Genomic DNA, 10,346 nt, shown 5'->3' with positions numbered 1-10,346 from the left:
GTCATATAGTTCCAAGGCAGGGACAGTGCACTAAAGAACTGGTCAACTGATTTAAACCTGTGACCTTTCTATGCTGTGCATTAGATGTGGTTGCTCACGTATTCTCTTTAATTAAAATTTGGTTTCTGGAATGTGGATGGTGACATATAGTAATATGAGAAAATCAGGTATTAGAGTAGATGTGGGAAAACAAAGTCCCTACCAATTGCCAGCAATCTGTCTCTCTTTCTAACTTGTGCAAAATCCTTAAACACCATAAACGTCAAAACACTTCTTTCCAGTCCTAAATAAAACCAATGTCATTTGTCTTCCTCTCCTGTTCTGTTTATGGTAATAAAGGCTGATTGAAAATTAAACCAAAGAGTTAAGAATAAAAGTGATCCAAGCTCACTCAATTGAGTTCTTATGATGCTAAAGCAGTGTTGTATTGGAGACCCTTTAACCAGGGAGCCAATGGTTAAATTGTTAATGTCCTGAAATCAGCCATGTTGCGAGTATTTATACCACATATGTCAGCAAATATTACTAATTAGGGCTTGTTTTCCCCCTAGAACGACAGTTTACCAGCATACCATTGGCCAAAAGTGTTTTGAGATATGTAGCATATATATCACACACACCCACACACACATATGCATACACACACTGTCTTAGAGGAACTCTGGAACTTAATTCCCACCCTGGCTCCATCACTTACTAGCTGTATGCCCTTGAGCAATTAACTTGTGGTCTTTGTGCCTGAGTTTTCTATAAAATGGGAATGTGGATCATAACAGTACCTACTTTACCAGATTGTTGTGGAGATCTGCCTAAATTTAGAACAGGGTCCCACACAGAAGGTGCTCAGTAAATGGTGGCTAATATCATTGCTGTTATGTAGCCTGAAGCAAGAAATCAGACTTTAAATAATATTTTGAGCAACTGTACCTGATACATCATGTACCTTACTGGACACTATTTGCATCGTATCGAGCCCCTTGACCTCTGACTCACTGCATTTACTCAGTACTGCTACTGGAAAACCACGTGTGAATATGAAGTTACCTGTGCCCATTATTCTCTGCCTGGGACCACAAAGGTGGCATCTGTACACACCTACACACTCGCCTTCCTTTTCCCACTGTATCTTCCCTGCAAGGAAAAAACACAAGGCAGGAACAGCATCAGTGAAATGTGTTCCTGAGCCTACTTAGTTATGTGTGAAATGTTGCTTCTGGGTGATTATTTCTTAATCACTGTCTGTTACTCAAAGAATGGCTTCTCACAAGCCTCCTAACGTATAATAATACAAGTCAAGATGATAAACACGTGCTTATTTCCTCTCCCTCTACTGCTCTAAAATTACATTTAAAAAGAAGAAGAATAAAGATAAAATAAGTCCACAATATCAAAGGGAATGCAAGGGGATCAGTGGAAGACATCCAGAAAATTCAGAAGATGGAAGAAAACTGTCAAAAAAGAGTGAAGGAGGTTATACCGAGAACTGGTGAAGAAAATCTGCTCATACAACTCTGGGAAGATTGAGAGTTCAGATGTCAGTAATAATACAGTTATCTAGTGAAATATAGAGTTAAAAACAAGAAAGTATATATAGGAATCCTCTCTACTCTCTGCCACACGCACACACGCACACACACACAGAGGGTGCACACTTTGGATAAACTTGGAGAAGGAGCTAGGGAAGCTAGCTCAAAGAGTTCCTTTTCCCAAACAAGGCACTCTGCATGCAGCGGTTAACACCATCAGCTCCTAGCTAGCTCATCCTAAAATAAGGACTGCCAATTGCCAAGCCCTGCCCATGTTCACGGAGCACAGATTGGACTTTCTGACAGTTGCCTTTTCCTTAAATATTAGATGGTAATCTAGGATTGCTGGATAGTTGAAAAAAGTCTACAAAATGAAAGCCATTTTCTCAGTGTAGGAGGAATCATACATCCCAGAATGAAGCAGGAGGAAAGAGAAATAACTTGGGGACACAAGACAACAGTAAAAGAGAAAGTGCAAGAAGTATTTTCAGTGAGATTTTAAAATATAATATCCTTCAAACAAGAACAGGATAGTATGAAAAAGGAGCAAGGTAGAGGAAAGAAAAGCTTCAACAAAAAAGATAAAAAAAAAACATAGGGCAAATGAATTTCTCAATATAAATAGATACATTTCCCACAGTTTAACGTGTTCACTGATTTAGCTTCAGAAAGAAATAAAAAAAGACACATGTTCAGACGTTGTGAAGTTTCTAAACTGTTGGATAAGTTTCTAAACACTCCCAAATAGAAGGAACAAGTTGACATACAGGGAATGAGAATCAGGCTAGTGCCAGACCTTTCATCTACAAACACTGGATGCTGGAAAACGAGGAAGCAACCAACACCTTTTTTTTTTTTTCAGGAAAAATTAAAACGATCAACATTAAACAATTATCAAGCAAGAGTAAGGGCTAAAATAAAGATCTCTATAGACATGTAAGATTCAGAACGTTTACTTTCCACCCATCCTGTCTTACGAAGTTACTTCAGGATATTCTCCAACAGAGTGAGCATAACATTTGGGAGGGAGATGTGGGTCCAAGGAAACAACGGCTTCCAGTTTGAGAGCTTAGTGATGGTAGTTGTACATCAGGCCTGGCATGCTGACTGCATTTGAAAAACATGAGGCTAGAATAAAGGTGATTAGAAAAAGTGAGATAAAAAGCAAGAGAGGAGGAGGGGAGAGAAGGAGGAGAAAGTGAAAGAAGAGAGAGAGAGAAGCAGGTGGAGAAGAAAGAAGGAAGGGTGTGGAATAGAGGGAGAGGGAGAGAGGGAGGGAGGAAATTAAGAGAAAGAAAAACTTCAGGAGAAAAAATACCTGGGAGAATCATAATACATACAGAATATTTCCTGGCTCTACAGGTTATAATAATTGGAGCCTTCAGATAGGCTATGGGTAGGTGAAAAAAGAGACCATACACTTTGTGTCCTCCAAGTTCTCGACTGATTTTGTCAAGGATCTAGAAGTTGAGCTCAGGTGGGTGACTGATGCCGCTTCCTTTCATCCCTAACGGGCAGGCAGCTGCCAGTGGCACTCGCCACACAAAATAAGATTGTGTCTGATGCGAGAAGCTTAATTTTGTTCTCTGCTGAAGCCCTTTCATATTCAGGATTTATATTACCATTTAGGAAGAAATGCCACATCTCTGAATGTGGTAAAAAGCAGAATCACTGCCCAAATGCCTTAAGCAGCACGTCTGCTTCCTATTTCACTGAATCCCCACATAACTATATCAATAGAACAAAGTAAGCACTGTTAATCATATTCAACTATTAGAATAATGGTTTAAGCTTTAGCTCTTCCACAACACACACACACACACACACAAACGCACCTTGAATGAACTTGTGGGCAGAGCTAGAGAAGCTAGTGTTAAGGTTGCAATCATCATTTCAAGTACTGGAATCCAACACAAAACTTAATCTGGTTAAAGACCAGACTGTGACTGTATACTTGTAGACATGCGTAACAGTAAAATTTAAATGATAGAAGGCGGGAGGTGGAAACGGGAAGAAAGATCACATAAAGGAGGGGGAGATATTTGTAATATTTTGTAATATTTTCATCTTACAAAGTGGAAAATCAGGAAATGAAACAAGAAACAAAGGTATAGATGTTTACAGGTAAGCAAGAAACAAAATATATCACTATAGTGATTTAACTACAGTGAGAGGCATAAGTAGAATCTTTATCATCTAAACTTGATAAATCAGAGAAGAAGCATAATCATCACTCCCCCTTAATGATATGGAGTTTATCAGCAGGAGAGATCACTGAGCGATTTCTTATGAGGAGAGGAGATGGGAGATAAGGTCACTGATGCTTCCATGACAAGCCTTTCTCTTCTAGAATTTTTAAAAATTTTTATATATATATATATATATAAAATACATCAAAGCTTGTTAAAACTCACTTTATTTATATAAAACATGGTTCATAGGATCTGAGTTTCATAAGTGAAATCCACATTTGAGATCCCTGAGTCTTTGTATTTTGTAGCTGAGTAAGCTGAGACTGAGAGAGAGGTGACTCATAACTTAGAGAGAAGGCCAAATAACTAGTTAGTGTCAGGAACGTGTCACTTGTCTCTGCCTCTGTCAATCAGGTTTATCCAAACAAGGGTGCAACCACTACAGTTAATTCTATTCTTCAAGAAGCTGCTGTTTAATCTTTTTTCCTTCTTCAGCAAGAGCAGTCTGTAAGGTTCTCAAATCCTAGATCAGACATCATGCTCAATAACCTCAAATATATTCATGTAATTCTAAAGAAACTAGATCACATGTAAATGATAATCTCAAGTATCTATATGCTTTAACAAAATACGTTTTGTCCAACACTCCATGTCCTTTTTAAATTACTAGGTGTCTTAGTTTGGGCTGCTAGAATGAAAAACCCTAGGCTGGGTGGCCTAAACGACAAACATCTATTTCTCACAGTTCTGGAGGCCGGAAGACCAAGATGAGGATGCTGGCAGGTCACGTACCTGGTGAGGGCCTCTTCCTGGTTTGCAGATGGCTGTCCCCTTGTTGTGTCCTCACCTGGCAGACAGACAACTCTTATAAGGGTGTCTCACTCTTAGAAGGGCTCCACCTTTATGACTTCATCTAACCCTAATCACCTTCCAGAGGTCCTACCTCCTAATATCACCAGATTGGGAACTGGATTTCAATAGGTGAATTTGGAAATAGTGGGGAGACAGACATTCAGTCCCTAACACTATGCTTCTAAAAATTTAACTTGTACACAAAATTTCAGATATGGGGGATAAATTCACTTATCCATGATTCTGATATTCTGAGGCACAGAGGACAAATCCCGTATTTTGAGCTGTGGCTATCAATCCTAAGGGCATTTAGTAAGGGTTATTATACATAGGGTAATATTTTTAAAATATATGTATCTTGTAAGACAATTTGTTTGAATTATCTGATACCCTTGACAGTTAAAATAATATGCAAAAAGCATGATAATACCTACCTCCTCCCCTAGATTTGGTTCATTTCATAAAAACATTTCAGTGGATGTAGCTTATCCAGTTGCCTCATTCAACCAGATGTTGGTATTGGAAAAGAACCACTAGTTGATATCATTCAATAAGATTCTCTAGCAGTCTATTGCCAACAAGATAATCCCCTGTTCAGTGGAGCATTCTGAAGCCAAATTACACAAGTCAACTAGAGTTCCTGTGGCAGACTTATAAAATGGAGAGAAAGGAAGTCCCTGATATCACGGGTATAAAAAGCAGGAAGGGCAGAAACACATAGTTATCTGATCATCTACAATTGCATGGAGATGCCCCCCACCCCCACGCCCACGCCTCCCCTGGAGGGTCCTCAGTGTTCTCAGAGAAAACAGTCACTGAAAGAAGATGCAAACAGGGCTGTGCAGTGACATCCTAACTGGCTGTAGCGGAGTTTAGGCCTAACTAGCCTTTCTGAGTTAATTCGAATCTCTAATTGTTTGGCTTGGAGACCAACCAACTCTGCCAGGGCGCTCCCAGCTTCAGAGGTCTCCGTAAGGTTGGTTGAGGCCTTTGCAGATTCTGCATCCCCCCCAGTCCCGCCTCCTTCCTCGTCCTCCCTGGGAGCTGTGTTTGGGCTGCCATCTTGGGATGCACACACATGTTCACGTTTGTTAGCACCCTGCCAGGCCTGCGGAGACCTTTCCACTACTTGCCCAGCCGCAGACATTTGCGCTTCTGATCCCTGTTAAGGATCAGAAGAATTAGAAGAATCGTAATGGCTTCTTTCCATGACTTGTTTGTACGTTACCCTTTGTCGACTTAAAAAAAAAAACTAAAAAATATACTATGTGAAGGCTGTGTTTATTCACTGTCTTACTGAGGCCGATACCCCGGAGACAGCCTCTCAGCTCCGAAGCGGGGAGCCAGTATATATGTGATTTTAGTAAAGGGGGTGTGTGCAACCCAGAACTCATCTTGGTGGAAGGTTGCTGCTGGTCACGAGGAATGGGTATCTTAGTTAATGGCTTTAGTGCTTTTCTAAGCATGGGAAGAATCCAGGTTTGTAAAATATTTCTCCTAAAAATATCTAACTTTCTGAAGGCCTGATCTACCAGTTTTCCCAGAGCACAGAGGGCCTCATTCCTGACCTCCGCCCTGAACTCCTTTCAAGTTGTGTTAAAGGCCAGCAGCTGCAGTGGTGAATGACTCAATCCTCGTAGAGCCCGATGGTGAGCCACATTCTTTAGTTGGCAACTTGGAGAGGCTACACCTGAGCTACACTGGAAAGAGGATCAGCTGGAGTCAGGACACAGCAGTTCCTAGCAGAGGCGACTCCGGAACCCCACTTAGAAGGAGGGACAGGAATCCAATGGAGAACGGAGGCTCAGGCCCTTCTTGTAACTGAGTTTGCGTAGCGAGCACATGCGTTTCTGTTTTTATGTGGGTCTCCTTTGGGGGCTGCTGGAGAACAGGAGGGGGCTTCCTTCCAAACTCACCCTTGGGTATGGACCCTGGCTCACACTCAGCCCTGGGTTCTTAGGGTCTTCATCTCCGAACCGTGGGTTTCCACAATAGAACCCAAGAGGGTAAACGGGAAACTGGCTACTTTTAGTCCCCAAACCAACACCATCAGCAGGATCTCGGAGCTAACCAAAAATGCAGGTTCTCAGGCCCCGCCCCAGACCTACTGATGCAGAATCCGCATTTTCACAAGACTCTCACTGACACGTATGACTTTGGGATTTAGCAGCACCGAGCCAGAGGGCGCCAAGTCTCCTTCCAGAGGAGCCAGCCTGGTGAATCAGAAAGAACACACACTGGCATTTGGTAGCCCTAAACTGGAGTTTTTTTCTGCCACCACATTATCTATGTGCCATTGGAGAAATTCCTTGACTTGTCAGAACCTTTCTCACATCTGTCATGTTGGGTCTCTTAATATATGTACTGTTTATAAATTGTGAAGCACGTGCCACAGTGCCTGGCATACAATAGGAATGAGTACCTTTTAATTCCCCTCCCTCGCCTGCTCTCTCCTGCAGAACCAATATTCTGGGATTGTACGGATCTCAATTCCTGTCATAGACCTCACTTCTACTGCCATTGCCCCCAACTTAAGAAAACAAACGATCGAATCTGACAAAAGTCAGATCATATACTAAGAACTAAGAGCTATCAGTGGCAGCAAATGGAATTAATCCAGGATTTGATATGCAATATCCCTCAGAAATAAACACACGGGCGTCTCCCTCTCCTAGTGTCAGTTCAGCTAGAAACAATCAAGCTAACATTTCTGTTTTTCAGGTTATCAAGGTGATGCTGTTGCTTGGGGGCAAGATGTGCACACCCCTGGAGTGTTGTCTCAAAACAGGGCGACTGTTTACCTATTAAGAGTTTTTAGTCTTTCAAAGTAACCCTGAAGAAATCTGTTTATTCTAAAGAGTTGTTAGGGGAGTGAAATGTCTCCCAAGATATCTTTTTAAATGCTGTTCCATTGTATTTTGAGGTGATATGTTTTGTCTTTTACTGAATAGGTTATTATTCAGAAATGCTCACTTATCTTTACACTCTTCCTTTTGAATTCAACTACACTGTGACTTCTCTGTAAATCTTTTATGAACAAGGTCTCCGGTGGGTCCTCTTTAATTGGTTAAGGATTATCAGCCGAGAACACTGTCAAAACTCTAGACAGCATTTCTTTCTAAAAAAATCGTGCACAAAACTTTGCCTGGGATAAAGTGTCTGGATGCAGATAAAAACAAACTGCGCTCTTTGCCCACGAATTCTATTTGAACCTGGCTTGTCAAAACAAGGAGGGCTTTCAAGTGCTCCATTAGCAGTCGTATTCTTGAACAGCTTTGCTTTTTAAAACTGAATAGTTTGTGCTATGATTCCGACAAAACGGAAAGAAGGAAGGGGATTGTAGGCCTTTGCTTATAAAATACTCTTGTAGCTATCCTTTCATGGTAGACCAACAGAAGGTACAAAATGGAAACGCCTCTGAAGGGTTTCCTTCTGTCATCTTACAAATCTAGACAGCAATTTCATTATCCAGTGTGAAGGAATAAACATAAACACACACAGACATCCACCTGCCACATGGACACCATTTCCTTTTTTTTTCCCTGTTAGGTTATTGTCTACCCAAGAGAATTCATGCTTGACTCTGTATTGGCCCAGTTCAAAATCTTCCCTCACCTTCTTCCTTCCTTTCTTCTCTGAAACTTGTGAAACATCTTCCCAATCTTTTCCCTATTCATATCACAACATGCACAAATGTCTCCTAGGCTTTTCTGTGTACACCTTTGGAGAGCCCCAATAACTAAGATGACTATTACTACGTTTGTAATTAAACGTATTTCTAAATACTGTATTTGGAACTTCCCTGGCGGTCCAGTGGTTAAGACTCTGTGCTTCCACTTCAGGGGGCCTGGGGTTCGAGCCCGGCTGAGGGAACTAAGATCTCGCATGCCGCAAGGCATGGCCAGAAAATGAAAACAAAACCTAATAAGTAAATTAAATAAATAAATAAATAAATAAATACTGTATTAAACTTAGAAGTGGTACTACAGTCAATGTCAGTATATTTAATTCTAAATTTTCTATGTTATCATACTTCTGCATTAACTGAGTTATTTTACATCACTTTTTAAATCATTTAAAAATAAAATTGGATCACTAATCATTAGAGAAATGCAAGTCAAAACTACAGTGAGGTACCACCTCACACTGGTCAGAATGGCCATCATTAAAAGGTCTACAAATAACAAACGCTGGAGAGATTGTGGAGCATGTAAGTTGGTGCAGCCACTGTGGAAAACAGTCTGGAGGTTCCTCAGAAAACTAAAAATAGAATTACCATATGATCCAGCAATCCCACTCCTGGGAATATACCTGGACAAAACTATAGTTTAAAAAGATACATGCACCCCTATGTTCATAGCAGCATGGTCACAATGGCCAAAACATGGAAACAACCTAAATGTCCGTTGACAGATGAATGGATAAAGAAGACGTGGTACATATACACAGTGGAACACTACTCAGCCATAAAAACAAACAAAATAATGCCACTTGCAGCAACACGGATGCACCTAGAGATTATCATACTAAGTGAAGTAAGTCAGAAAGAGAAAAACAAATACCATACGATATCACTTATATGTGGAATCTAAAATATGACACAAATGAACGTATCTACAAAAGAGAAACAGACTCATAGACATAGAGAACAGACTTGTGGTTGCCTGGATGGGGTGTGGTGGGAGGGAGAGGGAGGGACTGGGAGGTTGGGATTAGCAGATGCAAACTATTATATAGAGAATGGATAAACAACAGGGTCCTACTGTAGAGCATAGGGAACTATATTCAATATCCTGTGATCAACTTTAATGGAAAAGAATATGAAAAAAATGTAAAAAAAAATAGTATTAGCATTCAAAGCCAAGATTAAACTGAAAATGAAAACATGTGCAATATTCTGCCTGATACCATAAGTTGAACTCTGGGAAAACAAGCTGATTCTACTGTTACTATAAATTAAACATCATTAAGAAGATACATTTCCTGCCAAGGTCTTCATAGCAGGCATTCCAAACCTAATACTACATCAGCAAATTTTTGATTATTACTTTTGGCTTACATTCTATTGGGTATAACATCCCTCTGCTTTTAGGAGACGTAAAATTTTTGCCAGCTTTGAGAAGTTGCTTTGGATTGGCATAACTCATAATCAAAACTAAATTATATTAGTCTTTATGCCTTAATATACCTTACTTTGGATTTGCAATGCATTTCAAGATGTCCTTATGTCCATTGTTCTTAGATTTTAGAAAAACCGTTCACAGCCATTTGTGTATTCAGGAAATTCATGAATCCCAGCGCATGCAGAGCTCTGTTTTCCCAAAAGCTGCTTTCATTTTGGCAACTCCCGGTCAGCAGTCAGTAGGAAGGGCTTTCCCACCACTCATTCTGCACCAGAGAGAAATTTTCTGCAGGGAACGGGACCAGAGCTGTCCACTCCAAACACAGACGCCTTGCTGGGAGTCCCTTCCCTTCTTTTGAGATTCTGATCTGCTTTGGGAGAAGGGCTCAAAGGGTCAGGGGTAGTTGAAAGAACTTGCACAGGGGACAATTTTTATATTATCTCTTTCACCTGGGAGATTTTTCATAAGCCTGCTCAGAACCTCTCTGCTTGGTATGCAATACAGAAATAATGGGGTAAGTCTCCTAAATTGAATTGAACTGACCATGGATTTGAAGTTGCTGCCTTTCCCACTGAGTTAAAGCCAAACAGAGTTGCCTCCGCTGGCTAAGCTTTGATCAGTAGTTCAGTACTTCCCTCTTCCTGACTCAAATG

The 10,346-nt window shown here is 40.6% G+C and overlaps 1 long non-coding RNA gene across 1 annotated transcript in view; it reads right to left on the bottom strand.

Annotated features, from left to right (window-relative positions):
• Window positions 1-10,346, bottom strand: part of LOC137216090 (uncharacterized) — a 244,711-nt gene that overhangs the window by 215,264 nt on the left and 19,101 nt on the right. The window lies entirely within an intron of this gene.

The sequence above is a fragment of the Pseudorca crassidens genome, chromosome 21 (assembly GCF_039906515.1).
Source record: "Pseudorca crassidens isolate mPseCra1 chromosome 21, mPseCra1.hap1, whole genome shotgun sequence".
Lineage (NCBI taxonomy): Eukaryota > Metazoa > Chordata > Mammalia > Artiodactyla > Delphinidae > Pseudorca > Pseudorca crassidens.
Note: the sequence above shows the minus strand (reverse complement) of the source record. Positions and strands in the feature narration are given on the sequence as shown.